This window comes from Bos indicus, chromosome 17, assembly GCF_029378745.1.
Source record: "Bos indicus isolate NIAB-ARS_2022 breed Sahiwal x Tharparkar chromosome 17, NIAB-ARS_B.indTharparkar_mat_pri_1.0, whole genome shotgun sequence".
NCBI lineage: Eukaryota > Metazoa > Chordata > Mammalia > Artiodactyla > Bovidae > Bos > Bos indicus.
Window position 1 is genome coordinate 35008830 of NC_091776.1, and position 11441 is coordinate 35020270.

Sequence of the window (11441 nt, forward strand, 5' to 3'; positions counted from 1 at the left end):
ATGCAATAATGCCATTTGCAGCTACGTGAATGGACCTGGAGATTACTACAAGTGAAGTAAGTCAGACAGAGGAAGACAAATATCATATGTTATCACTTACTGTAGAATCTTTAAAAAATGATAAAAATGTACTTATTTATAAAACAGAATAAGATTCACAGATATAGAAAACAAATTGATGGTTACAAAAGGGGAGAGGTGGGAGCAGGGGTAACGAATACACACTACTATATATAAAATAGATAAACAATAAGGACCTACTGTATGGCACAGGGAATGATCCTCAATATTTTGTAATAACCTGTATGGGAAAGGAGTCTGAAAAAGAATATATATGAATCACTTTGCTGTTTACCTGAAACTAACAACACTGTAAATCAACTACATTTCAATAAAAAACATTAAAAAAAAAAGTCAAAGAAACAAAAACAACCTAAAGGGGCCACAGGGTGATGCCGCTAGAGGGCAAGTCTAAAATACGATTGAGTAATAAAAAGCAGTGTCTAATTAATTATCTTAACATCTGAATAAAGGATATCACAACAGAAGTAAGCAAAGAGCTCACCTTCCTGGTTAGTGCTAGGTTCCCACCACTCTTTTTCTGAAGAAAGGGTAGACACTACTGCTCGTGCTGAATCACAGGAAATCCTCGGCTTAGATTCTAGCCTCAACAAGCAATCTTCCTAGCTTTCCAGAGACTTTCATACACAGCAGAAAATAAGTCTTGGCTCAGTAAACATGAGTATCCTGTTTTTCCTTGTAGTTTTGGTATAAATATGAAATTAGTATCTGTTTCCACAACTGTCTGTGAGTTTAGTTAGTATGAGTTGATTACACTGATGATGGTTACCTCTGTTAGCCTGACAAAAGTTTGTGGGCCTGTGAACCTACTGTCATGCAAACCCTGCCACTGGGTGTCTGCAAGGCACTGCCACCCTGAGAGACTGGATTCCTTTGACCCACTATTGCTTGCCCCTCACTAAACAGAGACTTTTAGAGCAGATCACTGGCATGAACTAGGGAGCCAAAAGCTGCCCTTAAACTTAAATGAGTGACTAAAGGCACTGACTTTAATGGTGACTATAATGTTAGATTGGTCCCTGCTTTACAAAGAAAAGTCAACTTTTGTAAAGTTTGGCTATTTAAATCGTCATCTTAAAAGAAAATGGTACACTACAGATGTGTTACAGAAATTTAGAAGAATTTGTGAAAGAGGAGATCACTTTCCAGGGTTCCTGGGAATGAAATTTACATCCTTCACTATGCTTTCTGTGGAGTTCATTTGTTTTGTGTTATTTGTACAATTCGCTCTTGAATAACATGGGTTTGAACTATGCTGGTCCACTTACACATGATTCTTTTTTTCAATAAATACATGCTGCTGCTGCTGCTAAATCGATTCAGTCATGTCTGACTCTGTGTGACCCCATAGATGGCAGCCCACGAGGCTCCCCCGTCCCTGGGATTCTCCAGGCAAGAACACTGGAGTGGGTTGCCATTTCCTTCTCCAATGCATGAAAGTGAAAAGTGAAAGTGAAGTCGCTCAGTCGTGTCTGACTCTTAGTGACCCCATGGACTACAGCCCACCAGGCCCTCCGTCCATGGGATTTTCCAGGCAAGAGTACTGGAGTGGGGTGCCATTGCCTAAATACATGCTAAACTACTATAAAATCTTAGGTTGGTTGAATCCTCAGATGTGGATACAGAGGGCTGACTGCAAAGTTATATCCAAATTTTTGACTGCGAGGGCTTGGTGGTCAGTGCCCCCAATCCTCATGTTGCTCAAGGGTCAACTGTAATTTATTCCAATGCTTTTCTGAGTTGTGTTAGTTGTCATTTCATAAACTGTTGTTAGCCATCTAATTTCTGAGGTCGTCATTGCTATTTAATGTTTTTTTTTTTCCCCAAAAAACTTCAAAGTAAATTATTTCTTTTAACTCATTTAGAAATATTACTTTTAATCTGCTTTGTAGCTCCATTTTTGTTTCTGGTGAGCTCTCATTGTTCAAATATTATTTAATCTATTTTAACCTCTTTGCTTGTCCTAAGGTCATTTGAGTGTAAATGGCATCTTTTTCTCCTTCATGTTCAAACGACATGGATTTTTGTGAATCCCACCAAGGGGGAGATTCTTGTAGAGGAGATGGGAATGGCCAGGGCCAGTTTCTCAGCTCATGGTCTCTCCCCTGTTACAAGTGAAGGACTGAAAATACAACCTTTCTGAGTAGTCCTTCTCTGCTTATCAAAGCTTAGTCTGCTTGGAAAGATTTTCTACCTCCAGCTCTGTGTTTCCAAGAGGTGTACGGACCTTGCCTTCAAGGTCACATTTATTTTCAGAGCTCTCATAGCGTCTCCTAGCCTCTGGTACCAATACAAGATGACATTGTTTCACCATTCCCAATGTAACCCTTCTCTTACCCTTATTCCGAGTGTTCCCACCCCGCTCTATTTTACTTGCTTCCAACATTTTTTCCCCACTCAGATTGTGACTCAGTTCTCTTGGAATGAAGCATTGAAACCGAGTCCCCCTAAAACTGAGTTTCCATACTGAGTTTATAATTACAATCTCTCTATTCAAATCTTTATCCCTGTTCTTGTCCCCTCTGATGTGAATACTGTGCTAACTGAACTAATCAACTAGAGTCAGATGACTAAGACTGCCACTGCTGATAACATCGTTAATGTACTAAAATTGCTGTTGTTGATGACATCATTAATGTACCAAAATTGCTATTACAGATATCATCATTAACATACAAACTGGTTGCTTTTCTAGGACAAGATGAGCTAATAGAACCCCCGCAAGTCATGGACTACTTGGCCAGAGAATTGTAAACCAGACACATCCTGACTCCTGAAACTGTAATTAAAATACACCACAAGATGATGATTAACCCCAACCTCTGTTCTCCCCCTTTTAAAATTCCTGATTCAAAGATCAAGTCGGAGTGGATATGAGGCTTGCCTCCCACTGCCTTGCTTGCCGTCCCAGTAACAAACCCTTACTCTGCTGAAAACTCTTGCTGCCAGAGTCTGGCTTTCTGTGCCGTGAGCACATGAGCCCTTTGCTGAATGTTTCTGATATTCTTCAGAGCTTAGATCACCATGGAACTAGTCAATTCTCCTGCATCCACTGTGTTAAAAATTAAATAAAGATATCTCAATTAAATAGAGCTAGCAGAATGGAGAGCTCTCATGCCCTGGGACAATTTTGTTGTTGTTCAGTCTTTAAGTCCTATCTGACTCTCTGCAACTTCATGGACTGCAGCAAGCTAGGCTTCCCTGATCTTCACTATCTCTCAGAGTTTGCTCAAACTCATGTTCACTGAGTCAGTGATGCCATCTAACCATCTCATCCTCTGCTTCCCCCTTTCTTTTGCCTTGAATCTTTCCCAGCATCAGGGTCTTTTCCAATGAGCTCTTCATATCAGGCAGCTGAAGTACCAGAGCTTCAGCTTCAGCATCAGTCCCCCCAATGAATATTCAGGTTTGATGTCCTTTAGGATTGACTGGTTTGATTTCCTTGCTGTCCAAGGGATTCTCAAGTCTTCTCTAGTACTACAACTTGAAAGCATCAGTTCTTCAGTGCTCAGCCTTCTTTATGGTCCAGCTGTCACATTCATTCATGACCACTTGGAAAAATCATAGCTTTGACTATATGGGCCTTTGTTGGCCAAGTGATGCCTCTGCTTTTTAATACACTATCTAGCTTTGTCATAGCTTTCCTTCCAAGGAGCAAGCATCTTTTAATTTCATGGCTGCAGTCACCATCTGCAGTGATTTTTGGAGCCCAAGAAAATAAAGTCTGTCACTGTTCCCACTTTTCCCCTTCTATTTCCCATGATTTCCATAGATGCCATGATCTTAGTTCATTTTCAAGCCAGCTTTTTTACTTTCCTCTTTCACTCTCATCAAGTGGCTCTTTAGTTTCTCTTCACTTTCTATCATTAGAGTGGTACAATTTGCATATCTGAGGTTGGTGATATTTCTCCCAGCAATCTTGATTCCTGCTTGTGATTCATCCACCCTGGCATTTCAGCAGACTCCTCTTCTTTCCTGGCAAGGACTCTGCCAATTTAAAGCCATGCACTGTTTTACTACATCCTTCCCAACTTCCTTTTCCTCCCTTTGAAAGTGTTCTCCTTCCCTGGCCATGTGGGGACTTGCACATGGCTTGCCGTGGTTGCAGACCCTGAACTGCAATTCTCCACTGATCCCAAATAAACCCATCTTTGCCGAAGATATATCCAGCATATATATATATCTACATATATACGCTGAAGATACATATTTATTTCAGGTCAACAACATAAACACATAGAGTTGGGGTGGTTTGCTGTTGCTTTGCACTCACCTAGAATGTGACGCCCGGAGAAGGCAATGGCACCCCGCTCCAGTACTCTTGCCTGGAAAATCCATGGATGGAGGAGCCTGGTGGGCTGCAGTCCATGGGGTTGCTAAGAGTCGGACATGACTAAGTGACTTCACTTTACTTTTCACTTTCATGCATTGGAGAAGGAAATGGCAACCCACTCCAGTGTTCTTGCCTGGAGAATCTCTGGGACGGGGGAGCCTGGTGGGCTGCCATCTATGGGGTCGCACAGAGTCAGACACGACTGAAGTGACTTAGCAGCAGCAGTAGCAGAATGTGATGCCCAGGTTAGCTCAAACTTGCTTACACATTTTTCCACTCCTATTTCCCTCCCTTTTGGAAGTACAGTTTGGGGGACTGCAGCTCACAATGACCTGTCGGTAACCCTTCACTTACCTTGCAGCTTACCACTTCCTGCTGATTTTGCATCTGCCCAGCCTCTGGGTGGGCAGGAACACCTGCAATATACAGGAATTCTGTTGCAAGAACTTTTTCAAGATAATTTTCTGAAGAACTAGTTAAGCCTGGGTCTAGGAGGAGTTATTTATCTTTAGGAAAATGGGCTATAATGTAGATGTAGAGTAACTGCAAACCTCTTTGTAGTCTGCGATATTCAACAGGCAGGTTGGTCTCCAAAAGACAGCAACACTGCTCTGGTGTTTTAAGAAATGTCTAGGGACTTCCCTGGTGGTCCAGGGGTTAAGAATCTGCCTGCCAATGCAGGGGATATGGGTTCAATCTCTGGTCCGGGAAGGTCCCACATGCCAAGGAACAACTAAGCCTGTACATCACAACTACTGAGCCCACACCCTAGAGCCCAGGAGCCAAAACTACTGAGGCACATGTGTCACAGCTACTGAAGTCCACAAACCCTAGAGCCTGTGATCTGCAACCAAAGAAGCCACTACAATGAGAAGCCTCCGCACTGCAACTACAAAGTAGCCCTTGTTCACAATAACCACAGAAAGCCTGTGTGCAGCAACAGAGACCCAGTGCGACCAAAAATAAATACATATTTTTTAAAAGAAGTGTCTATACCTGCTTACTGACAGAGTTTCTTGAAAACCCCACTTACTTAGATGAATCATGTTTATTTGAGGGACTGTCCTCAGTTTGCAAAAACAGAAAAGTTCCATAAGTAATTAATATTTAAAGATATTTCTCATGATTATAAAAATTAGAAAAACAGCTGATAAACCACATGGTAGCATGCAGTTTTTTTTTTTAAATATGGAAACAAAACAAACCTACAAAACATATATTTTTAGAGTGAGACTTCTAGTTTCAAAGGAGAGTATTTATTACAAGATCTACTCAGTACTTAATAGTATGTTCAGTTCAGTTCAGTTGCTCAGTTGTGTCCAACTCTTTGTGACCCCATGGACTGCAGCACACCAGACTTCCTCATCCATCACCAACTCCCAGAGCTTGCTCAAACTCATGTCCATTGAGTCAGTGATGCCATCCAACCATCTCATCCTCTGTTGTCCCCATCTCCTCCTGCCTTCAATCTTTCCCAGCATCAGGGTCTTTTCAAATGAGTCAGTTCTTTGCATCAGGTGGCCAAAGTATTGGGGCTTCAGCTTCAGCCATCAGTCCTTCCAATGAATATTCAGGACTAATTTCCTTTAGGATTGAGTGGTTTGATCTCCGTGAAGTCCACGGGACTCTCAAGAGTCTTCTCCAACACCACAGTTCAAAAGCATCGATTCTTCGGCACTCAGCTTTCTTTACAGTCCAACTCTCACATCCATACATGACCACAGGAAAAACCATAGCCTTGACTAGATGGACCTTTGTTGCCAAAGTAATATCTCTGCTTTTTAATATGCTGTCTAGATTGGTCATAACTTTTCTTCCAAGGAACAAGTGTCTTTTAATTTCATGGCTGCAGTCACCATCTGCAGTGATTTTGGAGCCCCCCAAAATAAAGTCTGTCACTGTTTCCACTGTTTCCCCATCTACTTGCCATGAAGTGATGGGACCAGATGCCAAGATATTAGTTTCTGAATGTTGAGTTGTAAGCCAACGTTTTCACGCTCTTTTACTTTCATTAAGAGGTTCTTTAGTTCTTATTCACTTTCTGCCTTAAGGGTGGAGTCATCTGTATATCTGAGGTTATTGGTATTTCTCCTGGCAATTTTGATTCAAGCTTGTGCTTCATCCAGCCTGGCATTTCTCATGATGTACTCTGCATATAAGTTAAATAAGCAGTGTGACAATATACAGCCTTGACGTACTCCTTTCCCAATTTGGAACCAGTCTGTTGTTTCATGTCCAGTTCTACCTGTTGCTTCCTGACCTGCATACAGATTTCTCAAGAGGCAGGTAAGGTGGTCTGGTATTCCCATCTCTTGAAGAATTTTCCACAGTTTGCTGTGATCCACACAGTCAAAGGCTTTGGCATAGTCAATAAAGCAGAAGTAGATGCTTTTCTGGAACTCTCTTGCTTTTTCGATGATCCAATGAAAGAACCATCTCGCTTTTTCAATGATTCATAATAGCATGAATACATGCAAATACCAGATTTGCAAAAAAAACAAAACTACTATATGAGTTAAACATCTATGTTACTATTAGTGGCACTCATAATCTTCATGACATTTTAACAAAAACTGAGTGTTAATAGTATACAGAAGGAGAATAAAAGTATTGATAGCAAGTAAAATAATATATTTTTTAAAACAGTTCATTTAATGTTCAATACTGTTGTTATTCTAACTTTGAACAAAGTCTGTATAACTGAAATTATTATCTGTGCAAAGTTCTCACATTAACACATATAAGATAAGTGCTAAAGCAAAAATGATATTCTTTTCCCAACCATGAGGATAATCAAATTACATTTTCTAATACATTTAAATTAATCCTGTAAATAAACCAGGCATTCTCTTTTCTTGTTTTGCTGTCATAGGAAAAAAAAAAAGCTTCATGTCACAATTAATGCTTAGAAATATAGACTTTGGAACCAGATAAAACCTTAGTTCAAGTTTCAGCTCTATTACCTATTATCTGTGAGACCCTGGACAAGTTTCTGAACCTTACTAGGCTAATTTCCTCAACCATAAAATGGAGAGAATAGATGTCGCAAAGACTGAGACCAGACATGAGTTATGGGGTGAACTGTGTCCCTATGCCAATTAACACACTGAAGTCTCAAACTCCAGTACTTCAGAATGTGACTATACTTGGAGACAAGGTCCTTAAAGAGGTAACTAAGTTAACAGGAGGTCATTAGGGTGGGCCTTAATCCTGTATGACTGGTATCCTGACCAAAAAAGGAAATCTGGAGAAAGACAGGTGGAGAGAAGACGTGAAGACAATATCTATAAGTCAAGGAGAGACGCCTCAGAGGAAACCAGCCCTGTCCACTGCTTGATCTCAGGCTTTCAGCCTCCAGAATTGTGAGAAAATAAATGTTGTTTAAGTGACCTAGTATATGTTACTTTGTTGTGGTGACTGTGGCAAACTGGTGCAATATATAAAGAATTCAGAAGGGTGCCTGGAACCTGGTAGGTAAACAGTAACTTAATTACTATTATTTTCTTAGAGCTCTTCTAATACTCATTTCCAAAACTACACACATAAATTCAGGTCTTGTAATGTTCAATTTATGGCTAAGTAGCGAAAGAGACTTTGTTGGGATAGGCAGTCTACCATGGGCTCTGGGCACCACTGCATGTTCTTGCTAGGTATCCAGCTCTCTTTCTCAAGGCTGAGTTTGCAGCGAGCAACCATGAATGATGATGTAATATCTTTCTCCAAAAAACAGGCTTACTCGTGCTTACTATAAAAGTTATGAATTGCTTAATCTCTGTGTTCCTCTCCAGCAATACAAACTACTGTGTGTTCAGGCATTCATCACGGGCTCTTTATGTCACCCCTGAGGGACTTGAGAGCACATAAACTAACATGAAGCTCCGGTTACTTGTATAAAGTCCCGTGTCTCTCATCCAGGAGTCTCGAGTCTTCTGCCAGTGTCTCATGAAATTTTAATAGGCTAACTTGTTAGCTTGTAACCAGGGCAAAATTCCGGACCCTGCGTACTTCTTGCCAGTTTTCACTTGAAGGCGCCATGTTTCTCTGGAAAAGATGAGCCCTAGTGGGCGGGGTTAAGAGATATGGCTCCCTGGGCTCTAACAGTGAATGTTTTCACTCAAGAAGTAGGAAAGGGGGAAGGGACTATGGGCTGCCTACTGTACCTGAAAATCAATGTTTGGAAACTAAGTATGTGAGAGAGGTGGGAATAAAAAAAGCCACCCCAATCGTGTGTCGGTGGTCACCCACTCAGCTTGGTGGGAAGAGGAAGAATGTGAACACGACCACAAGGTAGCATGCCCCACAGCACAAGGAAAAGAAACTGGCTGCGGCTGCCGAGTCAAGGGGTCCCCAGAGATGAAAGGAATGCTGTCAGCAATGAAGAGATACAACTGAGTAGACACAAAAAGACAAAGTTTTCTGAGCACAAGTTGCACAGCTGATCAAAATCAAAAGTAAACACAAAGCACTGCTTCCTGGCATGGAGCCCTTCTCTCCGTCTAAACTTAATACATTTGGCACCTCCCTGCTGATCTCAGCAGCTGTTAAGGAAAAACTCAAGTGTGATGGGGGAACTCTGGGAAAGAAAGGAACTTGAAACTTTATGGCTGTTAGATACAGGTGCCAACTGACATCCCACCCAGCAGTCCCTGAAAAAAGTGGGTACTGGGCACAGGGTGGCCAAAGGTACCTAGGGCTGCAGGGCACTGGGGAGATGCGATGGCATGCAGAGGGCAAATAGAAAGATCCCTGGAGCCTGGGTACTCTCCAGATATTGGCAAGAGAACAAAGGAAAAGCTAGCCCTAACACTGAAATGAAGAGCCAGGAAAAAAAAAACAAAAAAACCCTCCTTGCCTGCTGCCCTCTCTTTGTGCCTTCCTGAGCTCGCAGTCAGGGAGATCACATCATCTCCTGGCAACTGTTAAAGCCCCTAATATGAAAGTGTTAACCTTCTTGGTCCATGTTCCCACGGAGGAAAAGTGACTGAAGTCAACTGATAGGATTGGAGCAAATCTTGCAAAAAGGAAAAAAGTGACCCTGTGGGTGGGGCCCAATGGCCCAATTCACTATACTATTATAAAAACACACAATTGGCATCAGTGTGTTATGTGCTTAAACTTAAATGCTCATAAAGTACCCAAGAAGATTCCACCATTTGGGGTATTGCTACAAGCAGAGAAATGAGACAGGCTTCCTGCCAATCACCACCATACCCTACCCCATCCTAACTCACCAACAGGCGGGGACTGAGTGAATGCCTCTATACACTGATGCCTCAAATGTTCACTGTACAGGTAGTATTTAGATATTACAAGGTTGACAAGTTGGAAGCCTCTCTCAGTGGTCCTAACTGTGGCAGTTTTCTTCCTGACTATGGCACTGTCTACCTCAAACTATTCACCAATAGAACCAACTGATAAACAAACAAAATTCAGAACGCTGTTTGCCAAGTCAAGTTCTTTGAGACCATTTGGATAGATTCATAGCACTCAGTCCCTCTTGGAGTCAAACAAACAAATGCTGTCTCCATGCCCACCACAAAGGCGGCTCAGCTCCTTGGTAAGCCTCTTGTTCACTACTGGAGGCAGGACATGATGCCACCAATGGCAGCTCCCAGATAAGAACACATCACAAACACAGGGACCAGGACAACCTTGTTTCAATCTGACTAATCATATGCTTCTCTTAATGTCTGAGGAGCCTTGGATTTTGCCATGTATGACAACTGAGGCTGCAATTATTGGGTGACAATACCTATCTGACTTAAATTTATGGTTAATTCAAATTAGGGAAGCCAGGTTCGTTGTGATTCTGTTTGCTCAAGCTTGGTTGCTCAGTCGTGTCTGACTTTTGTGACCCTCCCTGGTGGCTCAGGTGGTAAAGAATCTCCCTGCAATGCAGGAGACCTGGGTCTGATTCCTGGGTTGGGAAGAACTCCCTGGAGAAGGGAATGGCAACCCACTCCAGGATTCTTGCCTGGAGAATTCCATGGACAAAGGAGCCTGGCAGGCTACAGTCCCTGAGGTCACAAAGAGTTGGACGTGACTGAGCGACTAGGCATATATGATTCAAATCAGGTTTCACAACAAATCCCGAAATACAGTGACCTGGGCCTGTTGTGGTTACATGTGCTCATATGTGGGGAGTGTGGGCCACAATGCTATCTCCACCAGGGATAGGGGCTGCCTTTGGCCCATCTATAGCCTCCTGTAATTTTTGCAATGTCACCAAAGATAAGCAAGTCAGTCAAAGCTCCCCTGCATGGCTCATTATGGACAGCAAATTATAGACTACATTCTGGCTAATAAAAAGACCTATTGGTCCTCCTTGGAATTGACATTTGACTCAATTCAAGATGCTGGGAAACATAGCTGAGGTCAATACTGCAGACTGATTTTATCCTGCTGCTCAGAGTCCATTTTGATAGCCTTAATTTAGTTGCTATATGGGACCAATTGAGTGGATTCGGTATAGAACGAAGTAACCTCTTTGCCAGAGTAATCAGAGTAGCCAACAGCCATGAACATTCAAGTCTGGCTGAGAATTGTTGAAGAGTGAGTTGTTGGAGGAGGCTCTCCACCGTGGGCTCTGAGTGACACTGCAAACATTCTCAGTATGCCATGGCCTAGCTTTAACCAGCTCATGTCTCAGGCTTGTGTTTACATGTTTCAGGCATGAGGAAACAATTACTGTTGGACAAAGAACAAGATGTTTCTGCTTACTATAAAAGCAGTGGCGACCCCAAGCTCAGTGTTCTTCTGCCATAACACAAACACTGAGTGTGCTGGTTTCCATCAGTAGCCCTTTTGTTGCTCTTGTGGGACTTACAGAAATGGGGACCTGACACAGACCAACCCAAAGCTCTGGGTACTGCTTTTGCTGTGAATAATAAAAAGTCCTGTCTCTGATCCAACCATCTTGTGTATTCTGTAGCATTCCATGAAAAGTAACAGGCTAACTTGTGAGATTATAAGTAGGGCGAAATCCCATATCCTGAATAGTTATTGACACATATCAATTATCTTCTTC